The 16254-nt window shown below is 41.2% G+C and overlaps 1 protein-coding gene across 1 annotated transcript in view; it reads right to left on the reverse strand.

The window, feature by feature from the left end:
- Positions 1–16254, reverse strand: part of CSMD1 (CUB and Sushi multiple domains 1) — a 2070567-nt gene that overhangs the window by 1462529 nt on the left and 591784 nt on the right. The gene's annotated exons all lie outside the window — the stretch shown is intronic.

Genomic DNA, 16254 nt, shown 5'->3' on the forward strand with positions numbered 1-16254 from the left:
AGTCACATCGGTGCTGTGTGTCTACAAGTCAAGGCATTCATCCTATTGTCTAGATCCCACTAGGGGTTAAGAGGCCTTCTAGGGAGTATCCTATCTGCCTTATAAGCGGGAACACAGAGTGTGTATGAGTGAGTGTGTACGTGCTCAGTCGTGTTCAACGGACCCTAAGGACTATAGCCCGCCAGGTTCCTCTGTCCATGGGTTTTCCGGGCAAGAATACTAGAGTGGCTTTCCATTTCTTCCTCCAGGGGATCTTCCCCACTCAGGGATTGAACCCGTGTCTCCTTCATCTCCTGCACTGGCAGATTGATTCTTCACCATTGCACCACTTGGGCACGTAAAAAGGAACACAGAAGGAACACCTAAATGATTTACTGGTGTCATTTGCAAATGGTTTTCTACAGTAATTTCAGAAATATAAAGCTCCTACACCCAGTAGATATTTGTATTTCTAGCTACATTTCTGTGGATGCACAAATATGTACAAATATAATGATGTGTTGTTCCTACAGTCAGCTAGAAAATTTCCCTATGATTAATTTAGTCCATGTGCTGAAATTGTTTTAAAACAATGTACATACTCCAGAAATATCAGTGTTTTAAAACATCTATGAAGATTGATATGTATTATTACTTATGTAATGGGACAGAGCTCTTGAAAAGAGCTGAAAATCTTGGAGGGAAAAAACACAGCTGAGTAACGTCTATTTAACTATGTCATTAGGGTTCTATGCGGGAGGCAGACAGCTATCTGAAATATCTTCTGAAAGGATCATGCCTCTCTTACATGAACATCTATAAATTTTGAGAATGCCAAAGGATTTCTAGTATCCCTGTGATGTGTGCTGAGTCACTTCAGTCATGTCCAGCTCTTTGCAATCCTATATACCCATAGGACCATAGAACCCACCAGGCTCCTCTGTGCAGGGGCTCTGTAGCCCCGCCACTTCTTGATTAAAAAGAATGCTCTCTCCAATTTCTGCTGGTTATTTTCATTTCACAGCTTTTCACGGCTGTGTGTGTACATACAGGTATCCTAAATATGGGCATGCCCGTGTGCACGCAAGCCCATATCAACACACTGCATCTCTACTGGAAGACAAAGAGGATCCTCCCTTCTCTGAAATGTTTCAGCAGCAGTGGTTGAGCGGGACCCTTTGCCACTCTATGAAAACCTGTGAAAGGTAGCCTTTTTTCATTTGTAGACTCCAAGTGGGGTCAGACAGTGGAAGGAGAGGCGCGTGGACTCATTCCCTTCCAGAAGGACTGTGTGTGCTGATGAGGGAGAGGGAGACAGTGGAAGCTTGTGGAGAGGGTCTCCTGAATCATTAACCTGTCACAATACTTCCAAGTTTGCCCAGATCAGCCAGAAAGAATGAACACATTTTTTAAAAAGCAAATGCTTGAATCATGGAAATTAACAGTTTAAGAGAGCGGACTATGCCAGGTCACAAAGCCAGCCTGCTCTGTCCTGCATGTGGCTCTCTGGGCCAGCAATGCTGGGGCATCACCTCCAGGAAAGGCAGGGGTTCCCCACACAGTGTCACAGCCCTGGAGGACCCACTTGCTATAATCGTATTTCCTGTTTGGGCATTTTTATGTATTTGTATGTGTATTTATATAGTTTTTTAAATGACCAAAAGTTTTATATTAACAGAGTACACTGAAAAGTTTACATTTACTTCCATATATGGTGCGAGGAAAATCTCTATTTCTATTTCTACATAGGAGATATAAAGAAACTGTTACAGTTTTGTTAGCTGAGGATGTTTTTAACTCCAAGTAGTATAATATATTCTAGGTATTTGGAGAGAAAAATAAATATAAGTGTATGTATATATATGCACACACATACATATACATAATTTGGCCACCTGATGTGAACAGCCAACACACTGGAAAATACCCTGATTGATACTGGGGAAGACTGAGGGCAGGAGGAGAAGGGGATGACAGAGGATGAGATGGTTGGGTGGCATCACCGACTCAATCGACTTAAGTATGACCAAATTCCAGGAGACAGTGAAGGACCAGGAAGCCTGGTGTGCTGCAGTCCATGGGGTCATAAGGAGTCAGACAGTACTGAACAGTGACTGAACAACTATATATATGTGTGTGTGTGTATATAATATTTTAATTATTAATACTGTTATATATAGTACATACATGAAATGTGTAGTGATATTAAGTATTGTTATTAACTGCTGTGTTTACAAATATCATGTTATTGCTCAGTTCAGTTCAGTCACTCAGTCGTGTCCGACTCTTTGCAACCCCATGAATCACAGCATGCCAGGCCTCCCTGTCCATCACCAACTCCCGGAGTTCACACAGATTCACGTCCATCGAGTCCGTGATGCCATCCAGCCATCTCATCCTCTGTCGTCCCCTTCTCCTCCTGCCCCAAATCCCTCCCAGCATCAGAGTCTTTTCCAATGAGCCAACTCTTCGCATATGAGGTGGCCAAAGTACTGGAGTTTCAGCTTTAGCATCAGTCCTTCCAAAGAAATCCCAGGACTGATCTCCTTTAGGATGGACTGGGTGGATCTCCTTGCAGTCCAAGGGACTCTCAAGAGTCTTCTCCAACACCACAGTTCAAAAGCATCAGTTCTTTGGCGCTCAGTCTTCTTCACAGTCCAACTCTCACATCCATACACGACCACATGAAAAACCATAGCCTTGGCTAGACGGACCTTAGTCGGCAAAGCAATGTCTCTGCTTTTGAATCTGCTGTCTAGGCTGGTCCTAGCATTATTGCATAGCTTGTGTGTTATGTGTGTTCTCATATACACAGCAACTAAACCACTGCATTTGCTTTTACTTACACCCTTTCTTCATAAGAAGCTCACATCTTACAACAAACTCTCATGTTCTTTAAACACATCATTGCTCATATCATGGTCAGTATATAGTTGCCTTCTCCTCAGAATCCAGAGAGGAATGCATGCACTTACGGTGATTTAGTTTAACTCGCTCTATCTTAGCTTGCATTAGGCAGAATTTTCCTCCTCAGAGAGTTTATTCTCAACTAAACACTACTCTCTTGTCAAAGTCCCTCTGGGGTGGGGGGAATTCCCGAATTTCATTCTAAACAAATGTGCCAAAAATTAATTCCACTGATCCTCTTTTCCTATCCGTGCATCAAGCTATTTTGAGAAAGTGATTTCACAATTACAGTGTCTATAATACACTATTGGAAACAAAAACCTAAGCAGATTTTGCCCCCAAGCATGAAATAACTTTGTCTTGATGTGTCTCTGTGATGACAGTGGAAACAATTTCGTTCACACATGACATCCACATAATAACAGCATTTTCCATTCCTAAGTATGAGTGTAAGTACTTTGCCCCAGTGTTCTCTTCCTTAGCTCTTGAGTCTTCTATGTTATCAACTTCATCTCTACCTGAGTGATAAGGATCCAGAAATTTTCTTTCTAGTGCAAAATCCATTAGTGGGGTTTTTCTATCAGGATCTCTCTGCAGTCTGTTTTCCCCCAGGTATGCCACTTCTCCATGTTAAGATTTGAGATAAGCCCTGTGCTACTTTAGACTAACACAAAGGCTTTCTGCTTTATTTTCTCATCTAAGGTTTAGGATATTTAACGCTCATCCAAATTTCAGCACAGTCGTGATCAGCGATGCAGGGCCCTAAATCTTATCCTCATTGGCACATGAAGGGATTAGACAGAGACCCCTGGAGTTTATTCAGGGCTCAGTCACATTAAGAAAATACTTTGAAAACTTGAAATGATATGCAAATTTATTTCACTGTGGTATTTGACAAAGTATATTTTTAAACTGAGACTTCCTCAATTGTGAATCTAACTTCTACAAAATTGAAACCTAAATCCAGTAGTTTGTTACATGAAATGCACTAATGTTAGAGATACAAATGTTCCTCAGCTTATAGTGGGGTTATATTCTGATAGTTCAGTTCAGTTGCTCAGTCGTGTCCAACTCTTGGTGACCCTGTGGACTGCAGCATGCCAGGCCTCCCTGTCTATCACCGACTCCCAGAGTTACTCAGACTCATGCCTGTTGAGTCGGTAATGCCATCCAACCATCTCATCCTCTGTCGTCCCCTTCTCCTCCTGCCTTCAATCTTTCCCAGCATCGGGGTCTTTCCAAATGAGTCAGTTCTTCGCATCAGGTGGTCAAAGTATTGGAGTTTCAGGTTCAACATCAGTCCTTCCAATGAATATTCAGGACTGATTTCCTTTAGGATGGGCTGCTTGGATCTCCTTGAAGTCCAAGGGACTCTCAAGAGTCTTTTCCAACACCACAGTTCAAAAACATCAATCCTTCAGCATTCACCTTTGTTTACAGCCCAACTCTCACATCCATACATGACTACTGGAAAAACCATAGCTTTGACTAGGCAGACTTTTGTTGGGAAAGTAGTGTCTCTGCTTTTTAATATGCTGTCTATATTCTGGTAAACCTATCATAATTTGGAAATCTAAATCAAAAATGCATTCAGTGCCCTTATCTTAAGGAACATCAAAGCTTCTCCTAGCCTACCTTAGATGTGTTGTTCAGACCATTTACATCAGCCTACAGTTGGGCAAAATTTATCTGACACAAAGCCTTAGTTAGAGTAAAGTGCTGAGTGTCTCAAGTCACTTATTAAACACTGCACCAGAAGTACCAAGCAGACTAGTTCTCACGCGTCCTTTGTTCACGCTGGTGATGGCACGGCTGATCACGCGCTGGGGCTGCCTCTGTCCAGCATTGCAAGAGATGGGACTTGCCAAAGAAATCTTTGAAACTCCTTTTTTGGGGGTAAATCCTTAGTTCCCACCTCATTCAGCTTCCAGGGACTTCAGTGACTGCTCTTCATGTTCACCCCTTGGAACACAGAGCCCCACACCAGGTTCAGTGTCTGGAACCCAGTTGTATCAGAGGCTCACTGCATAGCACAGGCCCCCAGCGAGGGCCAGCCTCCCTGTGATGAGAGCCGCGGTTTAGTGGGAGATACATGTGGGGCTGATCACAGTGACGGGACTCGGATCCTCGGGACAGGCAGGCGGGGACTGTGCTCTGCACCCTGTGTGTCTGCTTGACACACTTCTAGAGCAGTCTCAGCCATGGACTAAAGAAGTCCCACCACGTGACATCTCAGCCTGGCCAGGTGCCCTTCCCTTGGCCAGGTGCCCTTCCCTTGGCCAGACTCCCTGCCCAGGGCTGCTGAGTGGCTCTAAGGTTCATCATGCAAGCGATATAAATCATGAGACCCTGAAATTAAAGAATGTGTCAGATGTAGATTTCATGGCCAGTGACGGGAACTGTCACCTTCCAGCCTTGAACCCCTCACACCACAAACTGCCAGTCCATCTTCTCTATCACAAAGAACATCCTGAATCCACATCGCATGGAGCAGCTTGTTAGAATGCAGGATCAAACCAAGAGCATCCACAGGTTTACTGTCACAAGGTTTAAGAACAAAGCTAACACGTCCCATTGAAGTGAATGTAGTGCTGCAATTGTATAAGGAACAGAAGCAGCAGAAATTGAGAGAAAAAGATTTCGAGGCATCACTGTCTTACGAAAATTGGCTTTTGGGACTGTTCAAGGTTTCACAAGCCAAGTGTCTTCTCACTGCGGGAGAAAACTAGTTCTTATCTGAACAGGGTATTTTTTAGATCCACCTTGCATCAGGGGCCGGCTGTGATAGTGTGTACCAATGCTGCCCACCTCTCCTGCTGACGGAGGTTAATAGCCTAGTTTATTAAACAAGCTCCACGCCAGAGATTGGGGTAGGGGCAGGAAGCAGGCCCCTCCAGTCCCCACCAGACCTTTCGCCAGCACCCTGGGTCACTGCTCTGCAGCACCAGCCCCCTACTTTTCCCTCAAGCTCATTCAACACAACATTCCGCAGGAAGGCTGAGGACATAGACAGTCACGTGATAGCTTCTCTCCAGGACAATCCTTCTAGGGACTCTCGCAGGGAGCAGCAAACACAGACAGGCAGAACAAAACCTAGCTCTGATCTCTCAACTAAACGAACCCAAACAAACAAGGGAACAGGTCTCCAGCAGAAGAACTAGTTCTAAAATACAGAAGAAAAAAAGAATCTGTCAAGTAACTGATTTATGAGGGTTTAGTTCTAGAGAAAAAGCTAAGTGAATTTCAAATAAATAAATAAATTGTAAGACATTTCTGAAAACCCCATAATCATCAGTGCACAAATTAAACTACATTTTTTTTTCTGGAAATGATTAAATTATCTATAAAATTGAAAAGATGTTCACAAAAAGAAAGTAACACGAAAATTCTCCTCTCAAGATTTCCTTTACCAGACCCTATATATTTTATCGCAATTTTTTCACATACCTATGACAGATGTCTACAGATGTTCTGAACAGATTACTAGCTTGCCTGGACGGTGGGTGGGAGGGAGGTTCAAGGGGGAGGGGATGTATGTGTACACGCAGCTGATTCGCTTCTCTGTGCTGCAGAAACTAACACAGCATTGTAAGGTAACTATACGTCAATATTTTTAAGTGCTTTTTTTTCTTTTTTTTAAATTTTATTTTTACTGTATTTTACTTTACAATACTGTATTGGTTTTGCCATGCATCGACATGAATCCACCACTTATATTCTTCCAGTATTTGTTTGCCTGGTCTCTCAGGGACCCAGAGTTACACAAAGGAGTTCTTTCTTTCATGAGCCTTAGCATACAGAAATATTGTACTATTAACATTTTATACTTTACTGCTGAGGCTGCCTCTGAGTCGTGTCTGTGGTGCTGAGAGAGGACCTGGTTTGTATTCCAACTCCTGCCCAAGCTGAGGTCTCTGGCTCACATGTGAAAGTGGGCAGGCCAACTCCATGTTCCACACAACATGCCAAGAATTCAAGCGGCTTCTCATGGGGAGCCAGCTCGTAGGCTGACCTACCAACCTGCTTAAACAAATCCTCTAGGTGGTCTCCATATAATTTCTCCCAAATTCTCTCTCTCTCTCTCTCTCTCACACACACACATACACACACAGCCAGACATGATCTGATGACCCACTTGCAGTGAGGACAGGGATTAGCCTAAAGCCTCTTAGTTATCAAGGAGTAGAGCCAATATCATACCCAGTCCGTCTGCTTCCAAGCTGGTGCACTTTCCATCCCGCCACACTGCATTCAAGGAAAAAAATAATCTCAGGTGTTCCTAGTCACTCATAGACTGGTAATTCAGAAAGAAAGGAATTGGGAGGTTAAGACTGACGCATGTACGCTGCTGCTGCTAAGGCGCTTCAGTCGTGTCCAACTCTGTGCCACTCCATAGACAGCAGCCCACCAGGCTCCCCTGTCCCTGGGATTCTCCCGGCAAGAACACTGGAGTGGGTTGCCATTTCCTTCTCCAGTGCATGGAAGTGAAAAGTGAAAGGGAAGTCGCTCAGTCTGTCTGACCCTCAGCAACCCCATGGACTGCAGCCTTCCAGGCTCCTCTGTCCATGGGATTTTCCAGGCAAGAGTACTGGAACAGGGTGCCATTGTCTTCTCCAAACATGTACACTACTGTTGCCTAATGTGAAAATAGATAGCTAAGAAGAACACCCTGTATAGGTCAGGGACTTACACTTAATGCTCTGACTGGGAAGGAAACCCAAAAGGGAGGGGATACAGGCGTGTGCGTGGCTGAGTCAATTTGCTGCACAGTAGAAACCACTGCAAGGGCTTCCCTGCTGGCTCAGTGGTAAGGAGTCCATCTGCTAAGGCAAGAGACGTGGGTTCGGTCCCTGGGTAGGGAAGATCCCCCGGAGAAGTAAACAGCAACCCACTCAAGTATTCTTGCCTGGAGGACTCCATGGACAGAGAAGCCTGGCAGGCTACAGTCCATGGGGGCACAAAGAGTCACATATGACTTAGCAACTGAGCACGAGAAACCAGCACAGCATTCTAAAGCAGCTATACTCCAGTAAAAATTAATTAGAAAAAAGGAAAAAAAAAAAAAACACCAAAAGAACCCACAGTCATTAGGAGAGTTAGATCTTCAAGGCAGCCACAAGCATCTTTACTTTCTAGGGAGGGATTCCCATAGGTCTCCGAGACCTGTTGCTGATCCAAGTGCTCATGAATCTGGCATTTCAGACACTGCAGATCTCCAGAGCCTCTGGTTTCTTTCCTGCGTGACCCCTTCCTGCAGGGCATGCTGCTTAATAAAAGTACAGCCAGCGTGGGTGGATCCTTAAGCTCAACTCATTCACAAAATGCTGTGTGCTCACTGCCAAAGGCAGCAATAGACCCGTGTTTCAGTTTTACGGCACCTGCCTGCAGGAAGGTGTCGCGTCAGATTCCAGCATGATTCACACACCTCACTCCCCATCTCCAAGCCTCCAGGAGTTGGGGAGCCCTGCAGAGATGCCCTGTGAACAATCACTCTGCCATCACTTCATACCCACATTATCCCATTCAGGAGTCAGCGTTTCCTCCTGGAGACTGAGCCACTTACGGAAACTCTCATGGACTTAATATTCAACCAAGATTACCTCCAATTACCTGCAAATATTTGGCTACAAATGAAACCATTCAAATCATATGCCCTCATTCCCAAGGCATTAAGAATCAAAAGGACGCACTTGAAAATTAAAGAATGTACTATCTGAATCTTCATTGTGTATATGAATCCACATTGTGTCCTCTTATAAGAATGAATGTAGAAAATGCTTGTTCTAATAGAGTTTAACTATGCAAAAGTAACAAGCTTGAAAGTTTCCATAAATGAGTTAATATGCAGTGCTGGACACTTCATCAGTCCTAGAAAAGTGGGGTACATTTTCATTTTTGCACTGAATTATATATGACAGTCTCCCTAGTAATCTTGGCTACTCTGGATTTTATTGGTACTATCCTGATTTCTTCAGTCTTATATGGGTCAGAACCAATCAATCACTTATCTACCCATGTTACTGCTTTGCTAAGAATTTTTCCAATTATTTAAAATAATTTTAGACTAATTTGAAGTATAGTACCTTTCTTAAAAACTAGAAAAATGAAAATGACCTTTTACAGATTTCAAAATTAAGATAGAAATTGATCTTGCTAGCAAATAACAACAAAAAATATTAAATGCATTTTTATAAATTAAGAAAATTGTAAAACTAACACTAGTATACAACTTTATAGATTACTAAAGTATTTCATGTAAGTTACTTATAATAAAATCTTTACTTCAGTGATTCTTCTCATCTAATTTCTTTCCAAAATAATTTTAAACTTTTTTTGCATACTTTCCTATTTTCTCACATTGGAATCCTAAGCTGAGATTATTGTATACATATACACACAAACCTATATTTGGATGTGTAGACTTGAAGTATTTATATGAGTCAATATGCAAATATTTACAAGAATATATCTTTCTTGAGTATATTTTTCACTGTAAAGAAATATGTACCTATTTTAAGGTAAAGGAAAGGCAGAATAGAAAAGGAAATTTAGAATAGAAGTTATAAAGAAATGCACATCATACAGTCTATACCTATTAAAGGCAGGCTTCAAATTTAATTCTAAATCTCTTAATAGTACATTTATAAACCAGCTTTATATTACTGTAGAAGCCGAAGCTCTTAAATACTGAATCGGCAAAGTATACAAATCCAAGCTACAAAGATACAAGGAACTCGTAAGAATACCTTCTTTTAAAGATAATGGGATGGTGTAAAATCACAGAAGAGAACTATAAAATGCTCACCAAACATAATAGTGAACAATACAGATGAGAAAGTTTGCATAAATGAGTGAACACGCAATCCTGGACAATTCATCAACCCTGGCCATTGCTACACATTTTCTTTTCATGGGAGTTAAGGATCACTATGTAAAAATAATACATTAAAAATAGCAGTAATAACCAAAACCAGAGTTCTGATGAGCATATTGGAAAAAAAGACATTCACTCTTTTAGAAGTACAATTTTGGCGTAAGCTTTTTTTTTTTTTTTTTTTTGCTATTTGGGACATCTTTCTCAGGGTTTAAAATGATTTGACTCCAAAATCTAACTTCTAAAATTTGTCATGCATACATACAAGCACAGCTACATGAACTATATATTATAAAGCAATTGACAGCACTGTTGTTATAACCAAAATAAAAATCAACTGAGAAATCCTTTAGTTGGGAGGAACTGAAAGTAATTATAATATGTTTGAAAGGAAAAGTGAAACTAAGGTCCCTTAGTCATGTCTGACTCTCTGCGACTCCATGGACTATAGCCTACCAGGCTTCTCTGTACTTGGGATTTTCCAGGCAAGAGTACCAGAATGGGTTGCCATTTCCTTCTCCAGGGGATCTTCCCAACCCAGGGATCAAACCCAGGTCTCCTGCATTGCGGCAGACGCTTTACGCTCTGAGCTACCAGGGAATGATGGAACAAATGACATGAATCCATAAAGAAGTATTGTATCTGTGGGCAACACACACGCACACATCCAACTGTTCTCACCTCATGCATAAAATGCTTCTTCATCTTATTCACACACAAGAGTCTATCTTGGCAACTGTTTTTTTCTCTCTTGATACACACATACATATATGCATGTGGGACATGTATACATATAAATATGTGAATCTATACCATTACTGACACATATGCACATGTAATTTTGGAAGATACAAAAAAAAAAAAAAAAGAGTCACCACAGTCACTTACTCTGAACAGATAAGTTACTAGAACAGCATGGTATGCAAAAACAATTTCATTGGATTCAGTTGTTTCTGCTTTTGAAGATTTTACCATGTGAAAGGATTAGTCTTAACTAAAATAAATTATTAACTTAAAGATCTGTATCTAATAGAATGTCTAAGACATGTGACTTTTTAATATATGAGTATTCAGAATAAAAGCAATCTTTAAGATTTTCTTAAAATGAAATCAATTATAAGAGATTTTTTTTTATCAATCATACTTGAGGTCCTTTGTTAGGAGTAGAATGCAGCACAATACAATGAAAAATGTTTTTTATTTTAATGCCAAAAAGCTGATCACAACACAGAAACAATTTCAGGCAAGACACAGTTTATGTAGGTAAATTGTCTATGAGTCCCCCTGTCACCTAGGTGTTTGATTTCGAATCCCAGACATGTCACAATTTTGTTTGACTAAAGTATTTACAAGTGTTAATGAAATGCTAATTTAATGTTTGAAGTATAGTAAAGAAACAGAACATTTTATTGAGATATTGCATTGCAGTCGGTTTCACAGACAGTTTTGGGTGTTTCACTGACAGTTTTGGGTATATCAGTTTTGGGTGTTTCACTGACAGTTTTGGGTGTATCACAGTAGTGGCCAATAGTTATGTTCAGGCAAATATCGAAGGACCAGCTAACAAAAGAGTGAACTTCAGGCTGAGGAGAGAACTGCTGAGTCCCTGCCAAATATTCTGTTTCAATTTTAGGAAATTTCTTGATGAATCTTATTTTCAGCCTCTGACATAATCTACCACTACACACATAAAACCAGTGGCAAAATAATTCTTCAACAAAAGAATAAAAACCAAAGCAATTTTGCCCTGAGTCATTTCTAGGGAATGGTGGCTCTGGGGAACCATTTTGTTTATAAACTGAGCAGAATCTGAATTAATAAGCCGTGTGACTAATCTTTTTAATCTTCTCCCTCTCTTTAATCTGCTGTCATCACTCATCAAAAACATCTGAAACTCATCTTTGAATGAAGCAAGAAGCCAATTTCATGCTAGAGCTTCATTGCCGTGAATGATGTCATACACGGAGGGAGGGTCATTTTCAAATATTTTGCTGCTTTTTTATTTTTATAAACAAATACAAAATCGTAGTGTTAGAACACAAATATATACAAAATAAAAATGGAAGTTATTAAAAATCAACCCCACCCCCACACTACTGCTGATGGGTTCCCCTTAATGTGTCCAGATTTTTGTAGATAGATCCCCTTGGATGAATAGGTGAATAGAGCCCATTTAAAGAAACTCATGTACTTATATTTTATATATGGACTTCCCTGGTGTGACTCAGATGATAGAGTCTGCCTGCAATGCAGGAGACCCGGGTTGGATCCCTGGGTCAGGAAGATCCCCTGGCGAAGGGAATGGCAACCCACGCAGTATTCTTGCCTGGAGAATCCCATGGACAGAGGAGCCTGGCAGGCTACAGTCCACGGGGTTGCAAGAGTCGGACACAACTTAGCAACTAAACCACCACCACCATCAGTATTCTTGGCCTGGGGAAGTCTATGAACAGAGGAGTCTGGTGGGTGACCATCCATGGGGTCGTAAAGAGTTGGACACAACTGAGCAACTAACAGAATTTATATTAGCACAGTGGGCTTCTTACTTATATATAGGATGTAATTCCTTACATCGATTTATCCAGAAGATCAGCTCAAACCATATTTGCTTAAAAATATTTTGTTTTTCTTTCAGATCTTCCCCCAATTAGCTAGAAAAACAGAAACTATCCCTCTGAACCTTTATCAACTGTGGAATATTTTTATAACTTGATTTTCCTTTATTCAATGTCCATGAAGAGCCAGTTCACTAATGAGTGCATTTTCCAATACTGGGATAAGTGATTTTTTTGTTTGTACATAATCCAAAGACGGTAAATGTATAGAATTTTTGTGAAGATGAAATACATAGCTGCTTTCCATTCAGTGACTTGAGCTGGGACTATAAAATAGTGTGACTGTTGATATTTCATGACAACATAAATTTAAATGGTGGCTGTCCCTAAAGTCACGGATCGGCAGCTAAACCAACATCTCCAGGGCATGGCCACAGGAAACCTCTCATCACTAGGAATCCACCACGGGTTTGTACGGTTCAAACTCTAATTTATTTATTCATTTGTTTAATTAAACTTTGATTTTGTTTTGGAGTATAGCCAAGTAACTGTGTTATGATAGCTTCAGGTAGATTGCAAAGGAACTCAGCCACACATATACATGTATCCATTCTCCTGCCAATTCTCCTCCTATGCAGGCTGCCACATAATACTGAGCAGAGTTCCCTGTGTTATAAAGTAGGTCCATGTTGGTTATCCATTTTAAATACAGCACTGTGTACATGTCCATCCCCCCCAAAAAAGCGTTACTCTCTCAGTTGCATTCTTGGCAATGCTATGGACAGTAGCCTGCCAGACTCTTCTGTCCATGGAATTCTCCAGGCAAGAATACTGGAGTGGAGAGCCATTCCCTTTTCTGGTGGGTCTTCCTGACCCAGGGATTGAACCCGGGTCTCCTACATTTTAGGCAAATTCTTTACTGTCTTAGCTACCAGGGTGTCCATCCCAAAGTCCCTAACTATTCCCCCACCCTATCCTTCCCCTTGGCAACTATAAGTTTGTTCTCTAAATCTCTGAGTCTCTTTCTGTTTCATAAGTTAATCTGCATCATTTTTTTTTCAGACACAGATATAAGGGATGCCATGTGATTCTTCTCCTTCTCTGACTTACTTCATTCAGTATGATGATCTCTAGGAATTCTAATTTATAACAAGTGACTACTGAAAAGAATTAGAGGCAATGTTTGCCTTGACCTATTGTATATAAGGGACTTCCCTGGTGGTTCAGATGGTAAAGCGTCTGTCTACAATGTGGGAGACCTGGGTTCGAGCCCTGAGTTGGGAAGATCCCCTGGAGAAGGAAATGGCAATCCACTCCAGTACTATTGCCTGGAAAATCCCATGGACAGAGCAGCCTGATAGCCTACAGTCTATGGGGTCGCAAAGAGTTGGATACGACTGAGCAACTTCACTTTCATTGTATATAATAGGACTGTAGAGGAAGGGTTAACCAATGTAAATAACAACTGTATTCTATTTCTCCATCTAAATTTTAAAATTGTTACAGAGATGAGCTTGACCAGATAGATGCTTAACTGGACACACTACAGGTGCTTAATACATGTTTGAGCTTGACACATGATTTAGGAATAGTTAGCAGTCATCACCATGAATCTTTTCTCCTTCCAAACTTGCTGTAAAGTAATTAATTTTTTATAAAGTGTCCTTTCGGGTTGCATGCGCTCTAGCCTTCATCAAAAGGGCAAATTTTATTTTATAATGAAGGCAAAAAATGCTAGCCAAGAAACCTGCAACAATAAATACTTGGCCTTTCATCTGTTTGGAATGAAGGATGTAATCATTGACCACCTTTTTATTTTAACTAGGTGTTTCTTTATGTGCATGAGTATGAGAACACGGGCTGTCTCAACAGAAATCACCATAGTGTGGTTACACTGAAGGAGAATACCAAATGCAAAGACAACGGCATCCGGTTCTAGGGGAAGCAACGGCTGGCTGGGACAGCTGAGCAGACGCCGTGCAGTTGAAGAAAGAGCCATTATATCACGTGTTAATGTGGTTCTAAAGGAGAGCCTCATGGTAGTCAGCTAGAGATAATTCAAAATACGAACAGTTTCTCCAACTAAAAGCAGGTCCCTCCTCTACCATCTGTCATCTGAGCAATACCAAAGGCTTTAGATACAGACACCAGTATCTACAAACTGGTGGTAAATGAAGAAGTGTGGCAAATCTCCCAACCTGCCTGTGTTCAGCACAGAGCCCTTGATTGGTGTGACTTCTCTATTGTGCATGCAACAGCTTTCTGACACATGGCCCTATATACCGATAATGTTTGCTGCTGCTAAGTCACTTCAGTCGTGTCTGACTCTGTGCGACCCCATAGACGGCAGCCCACCAAGCTCCCCCTTCCCTGGGATTCTCCAGACAAGAACACTGGAGTGGGCTGCCATTTCCTTCACCAAGGCATGAAACTGAAGTAGCTCAGCCATATCTGACTCTTAGCAACCCCATGGACTGCAGCCTACCAGGCTTCTCCATCCATGGGATTTTCCATGCAAGAGTACTGGAGTGGGGTGCCATTGCCTTCTCCAACTGATAATGTTTAGATGGATAATATGGGAGAAAGCTACCCAAGAAAGCACATACACAGCAAAGCACTCTTTTGGGATCCTGTCCCAGACAAGCTTATCCAATAGCAAATAAGAACAATAAGAGCCCATATCCTAGCAGCTTTGCAAAAATGAAGTCAGATGATGATCACCAGATGCTTAGTGTGCAGTACAATCAATTGAAGGCTACCTGTAAACGTGGATAATGATCCACATTTTTGCTGTTGTTTTTGCCCTTGGTAATATGGGAGGTCAGGCTCACACTAAACATGCACACATAGGTACAGGAGAGGAAATAATGAGGTGAACCTGATAATCTCCCCGTGCACAGTAAAGACGGCCCTGTTTCACAACATCATGAACACTCATAACCATCCCAGCCTTCCAGGTGCAAACACGTGATAAACCCGGAGGTCCCCAGTCTAGTCGCTGTAACTACAGTTGGCTCCTGGTCAAGGGGATCTGCTCCTTTGTGTCCACTCCTCAGCTCCTGCTGAGGGTAAAGGTGGCTGCCATCCATGAATCTGGAGTGACTGTCATCCTGAGCCTGATGGTCTGGTTCTTTGGAAATAACTAAATTCTCCTGAACTGAATTCCATCTGATTCTAAACCACCAACATTGGGGCTGATAAAATAAATGGAGTGTGCACCATGAATGAAGACCATGTCAAAGCTCAGCAAGGGGTCCAAGAGAGGTTATTTGAAAAGACAGCATTCCAGGGTATCTGCTTCTATAAGTTGAGTAATCCAAAACTTGTGCATATATTTTGAAAACAGTAAGAAGAGCTATTTATTACCTTTAAACAATTCTATTGATTGACTTACTAATTTCACAGCCTATACAATATCTGTCATAATTCCATGGTGGTAAGGAGAAGCTATATCTTTCTCTTGTATCCGATTCTCCAGTGTTGAAATAAAATCTACAGACTCGTGAAATTCAATGCCTGTTTATGCACCACACAAAAAGTCATGTTTAACATGTTACTTGTGTGAACTATGACAGAGAAGACAGATGACAGGATAACAGTCATAAAATATATATACAAGTTTTGGATTGCCCAACTTACATTATTTTAAGGTTGGGCAATGATGCTGGAGAAAAAAGGTATCTCTTCTTTCATGTTCAGAATTCTGGTGAAAACTACTTCTTCACCATTTGAGTATGACTTTTCACTTGTTTGCCTTCCAGCACTGTGTTTTATATATCATATTTATATTACCTATGACATCTTTTTAGCCCTATTTGCCTCATTAAATCACACATTTTCTCTCCACTTCAGAACTGTATCAAGTCTGTTCCATCAGACTGCACTTTTGAAGAGCTGAACAATTCTCTACTTTTTGATAACATTTCCCTAATACTATTT

Source organism: Ovis aries, chromosome 26, assembly GCF_016772045.2.
Source record: "Ovis aries strain OAR_USU_Benz2616 breed Rambouillet chromosome 26, ARS-UI_Ramb_v3.0, whole genome shotgun sequence".
In the NCBI taxonomy this organism is placed as follows: domain Eukaryota; kingdom Metazoa; phylum Chordata; class Mammalia; order Artiodactyla; family Bovidae; genus Ovis; species Ovis aries.